This window comes from Oncorhynchus mykiss, chromosome 16 (genome assembly GCF_013265735.2).
Source record: "Oncorhynchus mykiss isolate Arlee chromosome 16, USDA_OmykA_1.1, whole genome shotgun sequence".
Taxonomy (NCBI): domain Eukaryota; kingdom Metazoa; phylum Chordata; class Actinopteri; order Salmoniformes; family Salmonidae; genus Oncorhynchus; species Oncorhynchus mykiss.
In genome coordinates, this window is record NC_048580.1 from 77299107 (window position 1) to 77318856 (window position 19750).

Genomic DNA, 19750 nt, shown 5'->3' on the forward strand with positions numbered 1-19750 from the left:
AATGTAACGGTGTTGTGTCCCGGTCTAATGTAACGGTGCTGTGTCCCGGTCTAATGTAACAGTGCTGTGTCCCGGTCTAATGAAATGGTGCTGTGTCCCGGTCTAATGTAACAGTGCTGTGTCCCGGTCTAAAGTAACAGTGCTGTGTCCCGGTCTAATGAAATGGTGCTGTGTCCCGGTCTAATGTAACGGTGCTGTGTCCCGGTCTAATGTAACGGTGCTGTGTCCCGGTCTAATGAAACGGTGCTGTGTCCCTGTCTAATGTAACGGTGCTGTGTCACGGTCTAATGTAACGGTGCTGTGTCCCGGTCTAATGAAACGGTGCTGTGTCCCGGTCTAATGTAACGGTGCTGTGTCCCGGTCTAATGTAACGGTGCTGTGTCCCGGTCTAATGTAACGGTGCTGTGTCCCGGTCTAATGTAACGGTGCTGTGTCCCGGTCTAATGAAACGGTGCTGTGTCCCGGTCTAATGAAACGGTGCTGTGTCCCTGTCTAATGAAACGGTGCTGTGTCCCGGTCTAATGTAACGGTGCTGTATTCGGGTCTAATGTAACGGTGCTGTGTCCCGGTCTAATGAAACGGTGCTGTGTCCCGGTCTAATGAAACGGTGCTGTGTCCCTGTCTAATGAAACGGTGCTGTGTCCCGGTCTAATGTAACGATGCTGTATTCGGATCTAATGTAACGGTGTTGTGTCCCGGTCTAATGTAACGGTGCTGTGTTCGGGTCTAATGTAACGGTGCTGTGTCCCGGTCTAATGTAACGGTGCTGTGTCCCGGTCTAATGTAACAGTGCTGTGTACCGGTCTAATGTAACGGTGCTGTGTCCCGGTCTAATGTAACGGTGCTGTGTTCGGGTCTAATGTAACGGTGTTGTGTCCCGGTCTAATGTAACGGTGCTGTGTCCCGGTCTAATGTAACGGTGCTGTGTCCCGGTCTAATGAAACGGTGCTGTGACCCGGTCTAATGTAACGGTGCTGTGTACCGGTCTAATGTGACGGTGCTGTATTCGGGTCTAATGTAACGGTGTTGTGTCCCTGTCTAATGTAACGGTGCTGTGTCCCGGTCTAATGAAACGGTGCTGTGTCCCGGTCTAATGTAACGGTGCTGTGTCCCGGTCTAATGAAACGGTTCTGTGTCCCGGTCTAATGAAACGGTGCTGTGTCCCGATCTAATGAAACGGTGCTGTATTCGGGTCTAATGTAACGGTGCTGTGTCCCGGTCTAATGTAACGGTGCTGTGTCCCGGTCTAATGTAACGGTGCTGTGTCCCGGTCTAATGAAACGGTGCTGTGTCCCGGTCTAATGAAACGGTGCTGTGTCCCTGTCTAATGAAACGGTGCTGTGTCCCGGTCTAATGTAACGGTGCTGTATTCGGGTCTAATGTAACGGTGCTGTGTCCCGGTCTAATGAAACGGTGCTGTGTCCCGGTCTAATGAAACGGTGCTGTGTCCCTGTCTAATGAAACGGTGCTGTGTCCAGGTCTAATGTAACGGTGCTGTATTCGGGTCTAATGTAACGGTGTTGTGTGCCGGTCTAATGTAACGGTGCTGTGTTCGGGTCTAATGTAACGGTGCTGTGTCCAGGTCTAATGTAACGGTGCTGTGTCCCGGTCTAATGTAACGGTGCTGTGTCCCGGTCTAATGTAACAGTGCTGTGTACCGGTCTAATGTAACGGTGCTGTGTCCCGGTCTAATGTAACGGTGCTGTGTTCGGGTCTAATGTAACGGTGTTGTGTCCCGGTCTAATGTAACGGTGCTGTGTCCCGGTCTAATGTAACGGTGCTGTGTACCGGTCTAATGTGACGGTGCTGTATTCGGGTCTAATGTAACGGTGCTGTGTCCCGGTCTAATGAAACGGTGCTGTGTCCCGGTCTAATGTAACGGTGCTGTGTACCGGTGTAATGTGACGGTGCTGTATTCGGGTCTAATGTAACGGTGTTGTGTCCCGGTCTAATGTAACGGTGCTGTGTCCCGGTCTAATGAAACGGTGCTGTGTCCCGGTCTAATGTAACGGTGCTGTGTCCCGGTCTAATGAAACGGTTCTGTGTCCCGGTCTAATGAAACGGTGCTGTGTCCCGATCTAATGAAACGGTGCTGTGTCCCGATCTAATGAAACGGTGCTCTGTCCCTGTCTAATGTAACGGTGCTGTGTTCGGGTCTAAAGTAACGGTCCTGTGTCCCGGTCTAATGAAACGGTGCTGTGTCCCGGTCTAATGAAACGGTGCTGTGTCCCGGTCTAATGTAACGGTGTTGTGTCCCGGTCTAATGTAACGGTGCTGTGTCCCGGTCTAATGTAACGGTGTTGTGTCCCGGTCTAATGTAACGGTGCTGTGTCCCGGTCTAATGAAACGGTGCTGTGTCCCGGTCTAATGAAACGGTGCTGTGTCCCTGTCTAATGAAACGGTGCTGTGTCCCGGTCTAATGTAACGATGCTGTATTCGGATCTAATGTAACGGTGTTGTGTCCCGGTCTAATGTAACGGTGCTGTGTTCGGGTCTAATGTAACGGTGCTGTGTCCCGGTCTAATGTAACGGTGCTGTGTCCCGGTCTAATGTAACAGTGCTGTGTACCGGTCTAATGTAACGGTGCTGTGTCCCGGTCTAATGTAACGGTGCTGTGTTCGGGTCTAATGTAACGGTGTTGTGTCCCGGTCTAATGTAACGGTGCTGTGTCCCGGTCTAATGTAACGGTGCTGTGTCCCGGTCTAATGAAACGGTGCTGTGACCCGGTCTAATGTAACGGTGCTGTGTACCGGTCTAATGTGACGGTGCTGTATTCGGGTCTAATGTAACGGTGTTGTGTCCCTGTCTAATGTAACGGTGCTGTGTCCCGGTCTAATGAAACGGTGCTGTGTCCCGGTCTAATGTAACGGTGCTGTGTCCCGGTCTAATGAAACGGTTCTGTGTCCCGGTCTAATGAAACGGTGCTGTGTCCCGATCTAATGAAACGGTGCTGTATTCGGGTCTAATGTAACGGTGCTGTGTCCCGGTCTAATGTAACGGTGCTGTGTCCCGGTCTAATGTAACGGTGCTGTGTCCCGGTCTAATGAAACGGTGCTGTGTCCCGGTCTAATGAAACGGTGCTGTGTCCCTGTCTAATGAAACGGTGCTGTGTCCCGGTCTAATGTAACGGTGCTGTATTCGGGTCTAATGTAACGGTGCTGTGTCCCGGTCTAATGAAACGGTGCTGTGTCCCGGTCTAATGAAACGGTGCTGTGTCCCTGTCTAATGAAACGGTGCTGTGTCCAGGTCTAATGTAACGGTGCTGTATTCGGGTCTAATGTAACGGTGTTGTGTGCCGGTCTAATGTAACGGTGCTGTGTTCGGGTCTAATGTAACGGTGCTGTGTCCAGGTCTAATGTAACGGTGCTGTGTCCCGGTCTAATGTAACGGTGCTGTGTCCCGGTCTAATGTAACGGTGCTGTGTACCGGTCTAATGTAACGGTGCTGTGTCCCGGTCTAATGTAACGGTGCTGTGTTCGGGTCTAATGTAACGGTGTTGTGTCCCGGTCTAATGTAACGGTGCTGTGTCCCGGTCTAATGTAACGGTGCTGTGTACCGGTCTAATGTGACGGTGCTGTATTCGGGTCTAATGTAACGGTGCTGTGTCCCGGTCTAATGAAACGGTGCTGTGTCCCGGTCTAATGTAACGGTGCTGTGTACCGGTGTAATGTGACGGTGCTGTATTCGGGTCTAATGTAACGGTGTTGTGTCCCGGTCTAATGTAACGGTGCTGTGTCCCGGTCTAATGAAACGGTGCTGTGTCCCGGTCTAATGTAACGGTGCTGTGTCCCGGTCTAATGAAACGGTTCTGTGTCCCGGTCTAATGAAACGGTGCTGTGTCCCGATCTAATGAAACGGTGCTGTGTCCCGATCTAATGAAACGGTGCTCTGTCCCTGTCTAATGTAACGGTGCTGTGTTCGGGTCTAAAGTAACGGTCCTGTGTCCCGGTCTAATGAAACGGTGCTGTGTCCCGGTCTAATGAAACGGTGCTGTGTCCCGGTCTAATGTAACGGTGTTGTGTCCCGGTCTAATGTAACGGTGTTGTGTCCCGGTCTAATGTAACGGTACTGTATTCGGGTCTAATGTAACGATGCTGTGTCCCGGTCTAATGTAACGGTGCTTTGTCCCGGTCTAATGTAACGGTGCTGTTCCCGGTCTAATGTAACGGTGCTGTGTGCCGGTCTAATGTAACGGTGCTGTGTCCCGGTCTAATGTAACGGTGCTGTGTTCGGGTCTAATGTAACGGTGCTGTGTCCCGGTCTAATGAAACGGTGCTGTGTCCCTGTCTAATGTAACGGTGCTGTGTCCCGGTCTAATGTAACGGTGCTGTGTCCCTGTCTAATGTAACGGTGCTGTGTCCCGGTCTAATGTAACGGTGCTGTGTCCCAGTCTAATGTAACGGTGCTGTATTCGGGTCTAATGTAACGGTGCTGTGTCCCGGTCTAATGTAACGGTGCTGTATTCGGGTCTAATGTAACGGTGCAGTGTCCCGGTCTAATGAAACGGTGTTGTGTCCCGGTATAATGTAACGGTGCTGTATTCGGGTCTAATGTAACGGTGCTGTGTCCAGGTCTAATGAAACGGTGCTGTGTCCCGGTCTAATGTAACGGTGCTGTGTCCCGGTCTAATATAACGGTGCTGTGTCCCGGTCTAATGTAACGGTGCTGTATTCGGGTCTAATGTAACGGTGCTGTGTCCCTGTCTAATGTAACGGTGCTGTGTACCGGTCTAATGAAACGGTGTTGTGTCCCGGTCTTATGAAACGGTGCTGTGTACCGGTCTAATGAAACGGTGCTGTGTCCCGGTCTGATGACAGGGTGCTGTGTCCCGGTCTAATGTAACGGTGCTGTGTCACGGTCTAATGTAACGGTGCTGTGTCCCGGTCTAATGTAACGGTGCTGTGTCCCGGTCTAATGAAACGGTGCTGTGTCCCGATATAATGTAACGGTGCTGTGTCCCGGTCTAATGAAACGGTGCTTTGTCCCTGTCTAATGTAATGGTGCTGTGTCCCGGTCTAATGAAACAGTGCTGTGTCCCGGTCTAATGTAACGTTGCTGTGTTCGGGTCTAATGTAACGGTGCTGTGTCCCAATCTAATGTAACGGTGTTGTGTCCCTGTCTAATGTAACGATGCTGTGTCCCGGTCTAATGTAACGGTGCTGTGTCCCGGTCTAATGAAAAGGTGCTGTGTCCCGGTCTAATGAAAAGGTGCTGTGTACCGGTCTAATGAAAAAGTTCTGTGTCCAGGTCTAATGAAACGGTGCTGTGTCCCTGTCTAATGTAACGGTGCTGTGTTCGGGTCTAATGTAACGGTGTTGTGTCCCGGTCTAATGTAACGGTGCTGTGTCCCGGTCTAATGTAACGGTGCTGTGTTCGGGTCTAATGTAACGGTGTTGTGTCCCGGTCTAATGAAACGGTTCTGTGTCCAGGTCTAATGTAACGGTGCTGTGTCCCGGTCTAATGAAACGGTGCTGTGTCCCGGTCTAATGAAACGGTGCTGTGTCCCGGTCTAATGTAACGATGTTGTGTCCCGGTCTAATGTAACGGTGCTGTATTCGGGTCTAATGTAACGTGCTGTGTCCCAGTCTAATGTAACGGTGCTGTGTCCGGGTCTAATGTAACGGTGCTGTGTCCCGGTCTAATGAAACGGTGCTGTGTCCCGGTCTAATGTAACGGTGCTGTGTCCCTGTCTAATGTAACGGTGCTGTATTCGGGACTAATGAAACGGTGCTGTGTCCCGGTCTAATGTAACGGTGCTATATTCGGGTCTAATGTAACGGTACTGTGTCCCGGTCTAATGTAACGGTGTTGTGTCCCGGTCTAATGAAAAGGTGCTGTGTACCGGTCTAATGTAACGGTACTGTGTCCCGGTCTAATGAAACGGTGCTGTGTCCCGGTCTAATGTAACGGTGCTGTGTCCTGGTCTAATGTAACGGTGCTGTGTCCCGGTCTAATGAAACGGTGCTGTGTCCCGGTCTAATGTAACGGTGCTGTGTCCCGATCTAATGAAACGGTGCTCTGTCCCTGTCTAATGTAACGGTGCTGTGTTCGGGTCTAAAGTAACGGTCCTGTGTCCCGGTCTAATGAAACGGTGCTGTGTCCCGGTCTAATGAAACGGTGCTGTGTCGCGGTCTAATGTAACGGTGTTGTGTCCCGGTCTAATGTAACGGTGTTGTGTCCCGGTCTAATGTAACGGTACTGTATTCGGGTCTAATGTAACGGTGCTGTGTCCCGGTCTAATGTAACGGTGCTTTGTCCCGGTCTAATGTAACGGTGCTGTTCCCGGTCTAATGTAACGGTGCTGTGTGCCGGTCTAATGTAACGGTGCTGTGTCCCGGTCTAATGTAACGGTGCTGTGTTCGGGTCTAATGTAACGGTGCTGTGTCCCGGTCTAATGAAACGGTGCTGTGTCCCTGTCTAATGTAACGGTGCTGTGTCCCGGTCTAATGTAACGGTGCTGTGTCCCTGTCTAATGTAACGGTGCTGTGTCCCGGTCTAATGTAACGGTGCTGTGTCCCAGTCTAATGTAACGGTGCTGTATTCGGGTCTAATGTAACGGTGCTGTGTCCCGGTCTAATGTAACGGTGCTGTATTCGGGTCTAATGTAACGGTGCAGTGTCCCGGTCTAATGAAACGGTGTTGTGTCCCGGTATAATGTAACGGTGCTGTATTCGGGTCTAATGTAACGGTGCTGTGTCCAGGTCTAATGAAACGGTGCTGTGTCCCGGTCTAATGTAACGGTGCTGTGTCCCGGTCTAATATAACGGTGCTGTGTCCCGGTCTAATGTAACGGTGCTGTATTCGGGTCTAATGTAACGGTGCTGTGTCCCTGTCTAATGTAACGGTGCTGTGTACCGGTCTAATGAAACGGTGTTGTGTCCCGGTCTTATGAAACGGTGCTGTGTACCGGTCTAATGAAACGGTGCTGTGTCCCGGTCTGATGACAGGGTGCTGTGTCCCGGTCTAATGTAACGGTGCTGTGTCACGGTCTAATGTAACGGTGCTGTGTCCCGGTCTAATGTAACGGTGCTGTGTCCCGGTCTAATGAAACGGTGCTGTGTCCCGATATAATGTAACGGTGCTGTGTCCCGGTCTAATGAAACGGTGCTTTGTCCCTGTCTAATGTAATGGTGCTGTGTCCCGGTCTAATGAAACAGTGCTGTGTCCCGGTCTAATGTAACGTTGCTGTGTTCGGGTCTAATGTAACGGTGCTGTGTCCCAATCTAATGTAACGGTGTTGTGTCCCTGTCTAATGTAACGGTGCTGTGTCCCGGTCTAATGTAACGGTGCTGTGTCCCAGTCTAATGTAACGGTGCTGTATTCGGGTCTAATGTAACGGTGCTGTGTCCCGGTCTAATGTAACGGTGCTGTATTCGGGTCTAATGTAACGGTGCAGTGTCCCGGTCTAATGAAACGGTGTTGTGTCCCGGTATAATGTAACGGTGCTGTATTCGGGTCTAATGTAACGGTGCTGTGTCCAGGTCTAATGAAACGGTGCTGTGTCCCGGTCTAATGTAACGGTGCTGTGTCCCGGTCTAATATAACGGTGCTGTGTCCCGGTCTAATGTAACGGTGCTGTATTCGGGTCTAATGTAACGGTGCTGTGTCCCTGTCTAATGTAACGGTGCTGTGTACCGGTCTAATGAAACGGTGTTGTGTCCCGGTCTTATGAAACGGTGCTGTGTACCGGTCTAATGAAACGGTGCTGTGTCCCGGTCTGATGACAGGGTGCTGTGTCCCGGTCTAATGTAACGGTGCTGTGTCACGGTCTAATGTAACGGTGCTGTGTCCCGGTCTAATGTAACGGTGCTGTGTCCCGGTCTAATGAAACGGTGCTGTGTCCCGATATAATGTAACGGTGCTGTGTCCCGGTCTAATGAAACGGTGCTTTGTCCCTGTCTAATGTAATGGTGCTGTGTCCCGGTCTAATGAAACAGTGCTGTGTCCCGGTCTAATGTAACGTTGCTGTGTTCGGGTCTAATGTAACGGTGCTGTGTCCCAATCTAATGTAACGGTGTTGTGTCCCTGTCTAATGTAACGATGCTGTGTCCCGGTCTAATGTAACGGTGCTGTGTCCCGGTCTAATGAACCAGTGCTGTGTCCCGGTCTAATGAAAAGGTGCTGTGTACCGGTCTAATGAAAAAGTTCTGTGTCCAGGTCTAATGAAACGGTGCTGTGTCCCTGTCTAATGTAACGGTGCTGTGTTCGGGTCTAATGTAACGGTGTTGTGTCCCGGTCTAATGTAACGGTGCTGTGTCCCGGTCTAATGTAACGGTGCTGTGTTCGGGTCTAATGTAACGGTGTTGTGTCCCGGTCTAATGAAACGGTTCTGTGTCCAGGTCTAATGTAACGGTGCTGTGTCCCGGTCTAATGAAACGGTGCTGTGTCCCGGTCTAATGAAACGGTGCTGTGTCCCGGTCTAATGTAACGATGTTGTGTCCCGGTCTAATGTAACGGTGCTGTATTCGGGTCTAATGTAACGTGCTGTGTCCCAGTCTAATGTAACGGTGCTGTGTCCGGGTCTAATGTAACGGTGCTGTGTCCCGGTCTAATGAAACGGTGCTGTGTCCCGGTCTAATGTAACGGTGCTGTGTCCCTGTCTAATGTAACGGTGCTGTATTCGGGACTAATGAAACGGTGCTGTGTCCCGGTCTAATGTAACGGTGCTATATTCGGGTCTAATGTAACGGTACTGTGTCCCGGTCTAATGTAACGGTGTTGTGTCCCGGTCTAATGAAAAGGTGCTGTGTACCGGTCTAATGTAACGGTACTGTGTCCCGGTCTAATGAAACGGTGCTGTGTCCCGGTCTAATGTAACGGTGCTGTGTCCTGGTCTAATGTAACGGTGCTGTGTCCCGGTCTAATGAAACGGTGCTGTGTCCCGGTCTAATGTAACGGTGCTGTGTCCTGGTCTAATGTAACGGTGCTGTGTCCCGGTCTAATGAAACGGTGCTGTGTCCCGGTCTAATGTAACGGTGCTGTGTCCCGGTCTAATGTAACGGTGCTGTGTCCCGATCTAATGAAACGGTGCTGTGTCCCGGTCTAATGTAACGGTGCTGTGTCCAGGTCTAATTTAACGGTGCTGTGTCCCGGTCTAATGAAACGGTGCTGTGTTCGGGTCTAATGAAACGGTGCTGTATTCGGGTCTAATGTAACGGTGCTGTGTTCGGGTCTAATGAAACGGTGCTGTATTCGGGTCTAATGAAACGGTGCTATGTTCGGGTCTAATGAAACGGTGCTGTATTCGGGTCAAATGTAACGGTGCTGTGTCCCGGTCTAATGAAACGGTGCTGTGTCCCGATCTAATGAAACGGTGCTGTGTCCCGATCTAATGAAACGGTGCTGTGTCCCTGTCTTATGTAAGGATGCTGTGTCCCGGTCTAATGTAACGGTGCTGTGTCCCGGTCTAATGAAACGGTGCTGTGTTCGGGTCTAAAGTAACGGTGCTGTGTCCCGGTCTAATGAAACGGTGCTGTGTCCCGGTCTAATGTAACGATGCTGTGTTCGGGTCTAAAGTAACGGTGTTGTGTCCCGGTCTAATGAAACGGTGCTGTGTCCCGGTCTAATGTAGCGGTGCTGTGTTCGGGTCTAATGAAACGGTTCTGTGTCCCGGTCTAATGTAACGGTGCTGTGTCCCGGTCTAATGTAACGGTGCTGTGTCCCGGTCTAATGAAACGGTGCTGTGTCCCGATCTAATGAAACAGTGCTGTGTCCCGATCTAATGAAACGGTGCTGTGTCCCTGTCTAATGTAACGGTGCTGTGTCCCGGTCTAATGTAACGGTGCTGTGTTCGGGTCTAATGTAACGGTGCTGTGTCCCGGTCTAATGTAACGGTGCTTTGTCCCGGTCTAATGAAACGGTGCTGTGTCCCGGTCTAATGTAACGGTGCTGTGTCCCGGTCTAATGTAACGGTGCTGTGTCCCAGTCTAATGAAACGGTGCTGTGTCCCGGTCTAATGAAACAGTGCTGTGTCCCGGTCTAATGTCACCGTGCTGTGTCCCGGTCTAATGTAACGGTGCTGTGTCCCGGTCTAATGTAACGGTGCTGTGTCCCGGTCTAATGTAACGGTGCTGTGTCCCGGTCTAATGAAACGGTGCTGTGTCCCGGTCTAATGAAACGGTGCTGTGTCCCTGTCTAATGAAACGGTGCTGTGTCCCGGTCTAATGTAACGGTGCTGTATTCGGATCTAATGTAACGGTGTTGTGTCCCGGTCTAATGTAACGGTGCTGTGTTCGGGTCTAATGTAACGGTGCTGTGTCCAGGTCTAATGTAACGGTGCTGTGTCCCGGTCTAATGTAACGGTGCTGTGTCCCGGTCTAATGTAACAGTGCTGTGTTCGGGTCTAATGTAACGGTGTTGTGTCCCGGTCTAATGTAACGGTGCTGTGTCCCGGTCTAATGTAACGGTGCTGTGTCCCGGTCTAATGAAACGGTGCTGTGACCCGGTCTAATGTAACGGTGCTGTGTACCGGTCTAATGTGACGGTGCTGTATTCGGGTCTAATGTAACGGTGTTGTGTCCCGGTCTACTGTAACGGTGCTGTGTCCCGGTCTAATGAAACGGTGCTGTGTCCCGGTCTAATGTAACGGTGCTGTGTCCCGGTCTAATGAAACGGTTCTGTGTCCCGGTCTAATGAAACGGTGCTGTGTCCCGATCTAATGAAACGGTGCTGTATTCGGGTCTAATGTAACGGTGCTGTGTCCCGGTCTAATGTAACGGTGCTGTGTCCCGGTCTAATGTAACGGTGCTGTGTCCCGGTCTAATGAAACGGTGCTGTGTCACGGTCTAATGAAACGGTGCTGTGTCCCTGTCTAATGAAACGGTGCTGTGTCCCGGTCTAATGTAACGGTGCTGTATTCGGGTCTAATGTAACGGTGCTGTGTCCCGGTCTAATGAAACGGTGCTGTGTCCCGGTCTAATGAAACGGTGCTGTGTCCCTGTCTAATGAAACGGTGCTGTGTCCAGGTCTAATGTAACGGTGCTGTATTCGGGTCTAATGTAACGGTGTTGTGTGCCGGTCTAATGTAACGGTGCTGTGTTCGGGTCTAATGTAACGGTGCTGTGTCCAGGTCTAATGTAACGGTGCTGTGTCCCGGTCTAATGTAACGGTGCTGTGTCCCGGTCTAATTTAACAGTGCTGTGTACCGGTCTAATGTAACGGTGCTGTGTCCCGGTCTAATGTAACGGTGCTGTGTTCGGGTCTAATGTAACGGTGTTGTGTCCCGGTCTAATGTAACGGTGCTGTGTCCCGGTCTAATGTAACGGTGCTGTGTACCGGTCTAATGTGACGGTGCTGTATTCGGGTCTAATGTAACGGTGCTGTGTCCCGGTCTAATGAAACGGTGCTGTGTCCCGGTCTAATGTAACGGTGCTGTGTCCCGGTCTAATGTAACAGTGCTGTGTTCGGGTCTAATGTAACGGTGTTGTGTCCCGGTCTAATGTAACGGTGCTGTGTCCCGGTCTAATGTAACGGTGCTGTGTCCCGGTCTAATGAAACGGTGCTGTGACCCGGTCTAATGTAACGGTGCTGTGTACCGGTCTAATGTGACGGTGCTGTATTCGGGTCTAATGTAACGGTGTTGTGTCCCGGTCTACTGTAACGGTGCTGTGTCCCGGTCTAATGAAACGGTGCTGTGTCCCGGTCTAATGTAACGGTGCTGTGTCCCGGTCTAATGAAACGGTTCTGTGTCCCGGTCTAATGAAACGGTGCTGTGTCCCGATCTAATGAAACGGTGCTGTATTCGGGTCTAATGTAACGGTGCTGTGTCCCGGTCTAATGTAACGGTGCTGTGTCCCGGTCTAATGTAACGGTGCTGTGTCCCGGTCTAATGAAACGGTGCTGTGTCACGGTCTAATGAAACGGTGCTGTGTCCCTGTCTAATGAAACGGTGCTGTGTCCCGGTCTAATGTAACGGTGCTGTATTCGGGTCTAATGTAACGGTGCTGTGTCCCGGTCTAATGAAACGGTGCTGTGTCCCGGTCTAATGAAACGGTGCTGTGTCCCTGTCTAATGAAACGGTGCTGTGTCCAGGTCTAATGTAACGGTGCTGTATTCGGGTCTAATGTAACGGTGTTGTGTGCCGGTCTAATGTAACGGTGCTGTGTTCGGGTCTAATGTAACGGTGCTGTGTCCAGGTCTAATGTAACGGTGCTGTGTCCCGGTCTAATGTAACGGTGCTGTGTCCCGGTCTAATTTAACAGTGCTGTGTACCGGTCTAATGTAACGGTGCTGTGTCCCGGTCTAATGTAACGGTGCTGTGTTCGGGTCTAATGTAACGGTGTTGTGTCCCGGTCTAATGTAACGGTGCTGTGTCCCGGTCTAATGTAACGGTGCTGTGTACCGGTCTAATGTGACGGTGCTGTATTCGGGTCTAATGTAACGGTGCTGTGTCCCGGTCTAATGAAACGGTGCTGTGTCCCGGTCTAATGTAACGGTGCTGTGTCCCGGTCTAATGTAACAGTGCTGTGTTCGGGTCTAATGTAACGGTGTTGTGTCCCGGTCTAATGTAACGGTGCTGTGTCCCGGTCTAATGTAACGGTGCTGTGTCCCGGTCTAATGAAACGGTGCTGTGACCCGGTCTAATGTAACGGTGCTGTGTACCGGTCTAATGTGACGGTGCTGTATTCGGGTCTAATGTAACGGTGTTGTGTCCCGGTCTACTGTAACGGTGCTGTGTCCCGGTCTAATGAAACGGTGCTGTGTCCCGGTCTAATGTAACGGTGCTGTGTCCCGGTCTAATGAAACGGTTCTGTGTCCCGGTCTAATGAAACGGTGCTGTGTCCCGATCTAATGAAACGGTGCTGTATTCGGGTCTAATGTAACGGTGCTGTGTCCCGGTCTAATGTAACGGTGCTGTGTCCCGGTCTAATGTAACGGTGCTGTGTCCCGGTCTAATGAAACGGTGCTGTGTCACGGTCTAATGAAACGGTGCTGTGTCCCTGTCTAATGAAACGGTGCTGTGTCCCGGTCTAATGTAACGGTGCTGTATTCGGGTCTAATGTAACGGTGCTGTGTCCCGGTCTAATGAAACGGTGCTGTGTCCCGGTCTAATGAAACGGTGCTGTGTCCCTGTCTAATGAAACGGTGCTGTGTCCAGGTCTAATGTAACGGTGCTGTATTCGGGTCTAATGTAACGGTGTTGTGTGCCGGTCTAATGTAACGGTGCTGTGTTCGGGTCTAATGTAACGGTGCTGTGTCCAGGTCTAATGTAACGGTGCTGTGTCCCGGTCTAATGTAACGGTGCTGTGTCCCGGTCTAATTTAACAGTGCTGTGTACCGGTCTAATGTAACGGTGCTGTGTCCCGGTCTAATGTAACGGTGCTGTGTTCGGGTCTAATGTAACGGTGTTGTGTCCCGGTCTAATGTAACGGTGCTGTGTCCCGGTCTAATGTAACGGTGCTGTGTACCGGTCTAATGTAACGGTGCTGTGTTCGGGTCTAATGTAACGGTGCTGTGTCCAGGTCTAATGTAACGGTGCTGTGTCCCGGTCTAATGTAACGGTGCTGTGTCCCGGTCTAATTTAACAGTGCTGTGTACCGGTCTAATGTAACGGTGCTGTGTCCCAGTCTAATGTAACGGTGCTGTGTTCGGGTCTAATGTAACGGTGTTGTGTCCCGGTCTAATGTAACGGTGCTGTGTCCCGGTCTAATGTAACGGTGTTGTGTGCCGGTCTAATGTAACGGTGCTGTGTTCGGGTCTAATGTAACGGTGCTGTGTCCAGGTCTAATGTAACGGTGCTGTGTCCCGGTCTAATGTAACGGTGCTGTGTCCCGGTCTAATTTAACAGTGCTGTGTACCGGTCTAATGTAACGGTGCTGTGTCCCGGTCTAATGTAACGGTGCTGTGTTCGGGTCTAATGTAACGGTGTTGTGTCCCGGTCTAATGTAACGGTGCTGTGTCCCGGTCTAATGTAACGGTGCTGTGTACCGGTCTAATGTGACGGTGCTGTATTCGGGTCTAATGTAACGGTGCTGTGTCCCGGTCTAATGAAACGGTGCTGTGTCCCGGTCTAATGTAACGGTGCTGTGTCCCGGTCTAATGTAACAGTGCTGTGTTCGGGTCTAATGTAACGGTGTTGTGTCCCGGTCTAATGTAACGGTGCTGTGTCCCGGTCTAATGTAACGGTGCTGTGTCCCGGTCTAATGAAACGGTGCTGTGACCCGGTCTAATGTAACGGTGCTGTGTACCGGTCTAATGTGACGGTGCTGTATTCGGGTCTAATGTAACGGTGTTGTGTCCCGGTCTACTGTAACGGTGCTGTGTCCCGGTCTAATGAAACGGTGCTGTGTCCCGGTCTAATGTAACGGTGCTGTGTCCCGGTCTAATGAAACGGTTCTGTGTCCCGGTCTAATGAAACGGTGCTGTGTCCCGATCTAATGAAACGGTGCTGTATTCGGGTCTAATGTAACGGTGCTGTGTCCCGGTCTAATGTAACGGTGCTGTGTCCCGGTCTAATGTAACGGTGCTGTGTCCCGGTCTAATGAAACGGTGCTGTGTCACGGTCTAATGAAACGGTGCTGTGTCCCTGTCTAATGAAACGGTGCTGTGTCCCGGTCTAATGTAACGGTGCTGTATTCGGGTCTAATGTAACGGTGCTGTGTCCCGGTCTAATGAAACGGTGCTGTGTCCCGGTCTAATGAAACGGTGCTGTGTCCCTGTCTAATGAAACGGTGCTGTGTCCAGGTCTAATGTAACGGTGCTGTATTCGGGTCTAATGTAACGGTGTTGTGTGCCGGTCTAATGTAACGGTGCTGTGTTCGGGTCTAATGTAACGGTGCTGTGTCCAGGTCTAATGTAACGGTGCTGTGTCCCGGTCTAATGTAACGGTGCTGTGTCCCGGTCTAATTTAACAGTGCTGTGTACCGGTCTAATGTAACGGTGCTGTGTCCCGGTCTAATGTAACGGTGCTGTGTTCGGGTCTAATGTAACGGTGTTGTGTCCCGGTCTAATGTAACGGTGCTGTGTCCCGGTCTAATGTAACGGTGCTGTGTACCGGTCTAATGTGACGGTGCTGTATTCGGGTCTAATGTAACGGTGCTGTGTCCCGGTCTAATGAAACGGTGCTGTGTCCCGGTCTAATGTAACGGTGCTGTGTACCGGTGTAATGTGACGGTGCTGTATTCGGGTCTAATGAAACGGTGTTGTGTCCCGGTCTAATGTAACGGTGCTGTGTCCCGGTCTAATGAAACGGTGCTGTGTCCCGGTCTAATGTAACGGTGCTGTGTCCCGGTCTAATGAAACGGTTCTGTGTCCCGGTCTAATGAAACGGTGCTGTGTCCCGATCTAATGAAACGGTGCTGTGTCCCGATCTAATGAAACGGTGCTGTGTCCCTGTCTAATGTAACGGTGCTGTGTTCGGGTCTAAAGTAACGGTGCTGTGTCCCGGTCTAATGAAACGGTGCTGTGTCCCGGTCTAATGAAACGGTGCTGTGTCCCGGTCTAATGTAACAGTGTTGTGTCCCGGTCTAATGTAACGGTGTTGTGTCCCGGTCTAATGTAACGGTACTGTATTCGGGTCTAATGTAACGGTGCTGTGTCCCGGTCTAATGTAACGGTGCTTTGTCCCGGTCTAATGTAACGGTGCTGTTCCCGGTCTAATGTAACGGTGCTGTGTCCCGGTCTAATGTAACGGTGCTGTGTTCGGGTCTAATGTAACGGTGCTGTGTCCCGGTCTAATGAAACGGTGCTGTGTCCCTGTCTAATGTAACGGTGCTGTGTCCCGGTCTAATGTAACGGTGCTGTGTCCCTGTCTAATGTAACGGTGCTGTGTCCCGGTCTAATGTAACGGTGCTGTGTCCCAGTCTAATGTAACGGTGCTGTATTCGGGTCTAATGTAACGGTGCTGTGTCCCTGTCAAATGTAACGGTGCTGTGTCCCGGTCTAATGTAACAGTGCTGTATTCGGGTCTAATGAAACGGTTCTGTGTCCCGGTCTAATGAAACGGTGCTGTGTCCCGATCTAATGAAACGGTGCTGTGTCCCGATCTAATGAAACGGTGCTGTGTCCCTGTCTAATGTAAGGATGCTGTGTCCCGGTCTAATGTAACGGTGCTGTGTCCCGGTCTAATGAAACGGTGCTGTGTTCGGGTCTAAAGTAACGGTGCTGTGTCCCGGTCTAATGAAACGGTGCTGTGTCCCGGTCTAATGTAACGATGCTGTGTTCGGGTCTAAAGTAACGGTGCTGTGTCCCGGTCTAATGAAACGGTGCTGTGTCCCGGTCTAATGTAGCGGTGCTGTGTTCGGGTCTAATGAAACGGTTCTGTGTCCCGGTCTAATGAAACGGTGCTGTGTCCCGATCTAATGAAACAGTGCTGTGTCCCGATCTAATGTAACGGTGCTGTGTTCGGGTCTAATGTAACGGTGCTGTGTCCAGGTCTAATGTAACGGTGCTGTGTCCCGGTCTAATGTAACGGTGCTGTGTCCCGGTCTAATGTAACGGTGCTGTGTCCCGGTCTAATGAAACGGTGCTGTGTCCCGGTCTAATGAAACGGTGCTGTGTCCCTGTCTAATGAAACGGTGCTGTGTCCCGGTCTAATGTAACGGTGCTGTATTCGGATCTAATGTAACGGTGTTGTGTCCCGGTCTAATGTAACGGTGCTGTGTTCGGGTCTAATGTAACGGTGCTGTGTCCAGGTCTAATGTAACGGTGCTGTGTCCCGGTCTAATGTAACGGTGCTGTGTCCCGGTCTAATGTAACAGTGCTGTGTACCGGTCTAATGTAACGGTGCTGTGTCCCGGTCTAATGTAACGGTGCTGTGTTCGGGTCTAATGTAACGGTGTTGTGTCCCGGTCTAATGTAACGGTGCTGTGTCCCGGTCTAATGTAACGGTGCTGTGTCCCGGTCTAATGAAACGGTGCTGTGACCCGGTCTAATGTAACGGTGCTGTGTACCGGTCTAATGTGACGGTGCTGTATTCGGGTCTAATGTAACGGTGTTGTGTCCCGGTCTAATGTAACGGTGCTGTGTCCCGGTCTAATGAAATGGTGCTGTGTCCCGGTCTAATGTAACGGTGCTGTGTCCCGGTCTAATGAAACGGTGCTGTGTCCCGGTCTAATGAAACGGTGCTGTGTCCCGATCTAATGAAACGGTGCTGTATTCGGGTCTAATGTAACGGTGCTGTGTCCCGGTCTAATGTAACGGTGCTGTGTCCCTGTCTAATGTAACGGTGCTGTGTCCCGGTCTAATGTAACGGTGCTGTGTCCCAGTCTAATGTAACAGTGCTGTATTCGGGTCTAATGTAACGGTGCTGTGTCCCTGTCAAATGTAACGGTGCTGTGTCCCGGTCTAATGTAACAGTGCTGTATTCGGGTCTAATGTAACGGTGCTGTTTCCCGGTCTAATGTAACGGTGCTGTATTCGGGTCTAATGTAACGGTGCTGTGTCCCGGTCTAATGTAACGGTGCTGTGTCCCGGTCTAATGTAACGGTGCTGTATTCGGGTCTAATGTAACGGTGCAGTGTCCCGGTCTAATGAAACGGTGTTGTGTCCCGGTATAATGTAACGGTGCTGTATTCGGGTCTAATGTAACGGTGCTGTGTCCAGGTCTAATGAAACGGTGCTGTGTCCCGGTCTAATGTAACGGTGCTGTATCCCGTTCTAATATAACGGTGCTGTGTCCCGGTCTAATGTAACGGTGCTGTATTCGGGTCTAATGTAATGGTGCTGTGTCCCTGTCTAATGTAACGGTGCTGTGTACCGGTCTAATGAAACGGTGTTGTGTCCCGGTCTAATGAAACGGTGCTGTGTACCGGTCTAATGAAACGGTGCTGTGTCCCGGTCTGATGACAGGGTGCTGTGTCCCGGTCTAATGTAACGGTGCTGTGTCACGGTCTAATGTAACGGTGCTGTGTCCCGGTCTAATGTAACGGTGCTGTGTCCCGGTCTAATGAAACGGTGCTGTGTCCCTGTCTAATGTAATGGTGCTGTGTCCCGGTCTAATGAAACGGTGCTGTGTTCGGGTCTAATGTAACGGTGCTGTGTCCCAATCTAATGTAACGGTGTTGTGTCCCGGTCTAATGTAACGGTGCTGTGTTCGGGTCTAATGTAACGGTGCTGTGTCCCAATCTAATGTAACGGTGTTGTGTCCCTGTCTAATGTAACGATGCTGTGTCCCGGTCTAATGTAACGGTGCTGTGTCCCGGTCTAATGAACCAGTGCTGTGTCCTGGTCTAATGAAAAGGTGCTGTGTACCGGTCTAATGAAACAGTTCTGTGTCCAGGTCTAATGAAACGGTGCTGTGTCCCTGTCTAATGTAACGGTGCTGTGTTCGGGTCTAATGTAACGGTGTTGTGTCCCGGTCTAATGTAACGGTGCTGTGTCCCGGTCTAATGTAACGGTGCTGTGTTCGGGTCTAATGTAACGGTGTTGTGTCCCGGTCTAATGAAACGGTTCTGTGTCCAGGTCTAATGTAACGGTGCTGTGTCCCGGTCTAATGAAACGGTGCTGTGTCCCGGTCTAATGAAACGGTGCTGTGTCCCGGTCTAATGTAACGATGTTGTGTCCCGGTCTAATGAAACAGTGCTGTATTCGGGTCTAATGTAACGGTGCTGTATTCGGGTCTAATGTAACGGTGCTGTATTCGGGTCTAATGTAACGGTGCTGTGTCCCGGTCTAATGTAACGGTGCTGTGTCCCGGTCTAATGAAACGGTGCTGTGTCCCGGTCTGATGACAGGGTGCTGTGTCCCGGTCTAATGTAACGGTGCTGTGTCACGGTCTAATGTAACGGTGCTGTGTCCCGGTCTAATGTAACGGTGCTGTGTCCCGGTCTAATGAAACGGTGCTGTGTCCCTGTCTAATGTAATGGTGCTGTGTCCCGGTCTAATGAAACAGTGCTGTGTCCCGGTCTAATGTAACGGTGCTGTGTCCCGGTCTAATGAAACAGTGTTGTGTCCCGGTCTAATGTAACGGTGCTGTGTCCCTGTCTAATGTAACGATGCTGTGTCCCGGTCTAATGTAACGGTGCTGTGTCCCGGTCTAATGAACCAGTGCTGTGTCCCGGTCTAATGAAAAGGTGCTGTGTACCGGTCTAATGAAACAGTTCTGTGTCCAGGTCTAATGAAACGGTGCTGTGTCCCTGTCTAATGTAACGGTGCTGTATTCGGGTCTAATGTAACGGTGCTGTGTCCCGGTCTAATGTAACGGTGCTGTGTCCCGGTCTAATGTAACGGTGCTGTGTCCCGGTCTAATGAAACGGTGCTGTGTCCCGGTCTAATGTAACGGTGCTGTGTCCCTGTCTAATGTAACGGTGCTGTATTCGGGTCTAATGAAACGGTGCTGTGTCCCGGTCTAATGTAACGGTGCTATATTCGGGTCTAATGTAACGGTACTGTGTCCCGGTCTAATGTAACGGTGTTGTGTCCCGGTCTAATGAAAAGGTGCTGTGTACCGGTCTAATGTAACGGTACTGTATTCGGGTCTAATGTAACGGTGCTGTGTCCCGGTCTAATGTAACGGTGCTGTGTCCCGGTCTAATGAAACGGTGCTGTGTCCCGGTCTAATGTAACGGTGCTGTGTCCCGGTCTAATGAAACGGTGCTGTGTCCCGGTCTAATGTAACGATGCTGTGTCCCGGTCTAATGTAACGGTGCTGTGTCCCGGTCTAATGAAACGGTGCTGTGTACCGGTCTAATGTAACGGTGCTGTGTCCCGGTCTAATGTAACGGTGCTGTGTCCCGATCTAATGAAACGGTGCTGTGTCCCGGTCTAATGTAACGGTGCTGTGTCCCGGTCTAATTTAACGGTGCTGTGTCCC